The sequence below is a fragment of the Melospiza melodia genome, unplaced genomic scaffold (assembly GCF_035770615.1).
Source record: "Melospiza melodia melodia isolate bMelMel2 unplaced genomic scaffold, bMelMel2.pri scaffold_37, whole genome shotgun sequence".
In the NCBI taxonomy this organism is placed as follows: domain Eukaryota; kingdom Metazoa; phylum Chordata; class Aves; order Passeriformes; family Passerellidae; genus Melospiza; species Melospiza melodia.
The window spans coordinates 1,111,704-1,112,705 of record NW_026948690.1 but is presented as its reverse complement, the minus strand read 5'-3'; positions in this window follow the sequence as shown (position 1 = coordinate 1,112,705).

Below are 1,002 nucleotides of genomic sequence, written 5' to 3'. Positions count from 1 at the left end.
GGGACCAAAGGAGCCCAAGGCCCACCTGGGGGAAGGGCTCATGAAGACCAAGGGATATTGAAGGCTGACCACAAGACAAGCACACATCTTGACCCTACCTCTTCTTGGAATTTCCATCTGAACACCACTGAAATCCAGGAGTTGGTAGCTCTGTGTGTGTGTCTCTCTATATCTTTTTTGTCTTTCTCTCTTTCTGAGTCTTCTGTTTCTGTGCTCCTGCAAATTTTGAATTACATTAAATTGAACAGGCTTAGAGTTTGTGATGTTGAATGGGCCAAGTCAATGCTTTGAGAAGTGGTTTATTTTGATTGAAAGTCTGTCATAGTTTGACATGAGAAGAATTTTAAAAAGCAATTCAAAACTTTTTGTGCAACTGACAATCTGTTAAACTACTACGATACTGAACATGCTCTGGGAAACACATTTGTTAAAGATGAAAAAACCCAGGAACCTCCTCTTTCTTTTCCAATCAATAAAAAAGCAGCGGGGCCTGGCCCTGGCTCCACTCTCAACCAAACCAAACCAAACCAAACCAAACCAAACCAAACCAAACCAAACCAAACCAAACCAAACCAAACCAAACCAAACCAAACCAAACCAAACCAAACCAAACCAAATTAACCCTGCTGTGGCCTGAGCCCCTTCCCCCCAACCCCCCAGGTTTCCCCCCCATTGGCCCCATACTAACCAAACTAAACCCCAACAACTACCAAACAGGAAAAAGAAAGGTTCTACAAAACCCTAACCACACCAAAGGTAGCCACACCTATTAAAATCTTACCATCAAGTCCCCTTCCCCCAACACATTTCAAATCATAAACCTCTACAACCTGCAACCCATACAAAATACCCCTACAACTAAAATTAAACACAAAAAAACCCAGAAACAAACCATAAAACCAATCCTAACAGAGTCCAACCACAACTTCCACCATAAGTTACTGGCAGGTGAGGTATTAGTCCTTTCAATACTTCAACCAAGTGTAAGAAAACCCCAAAATA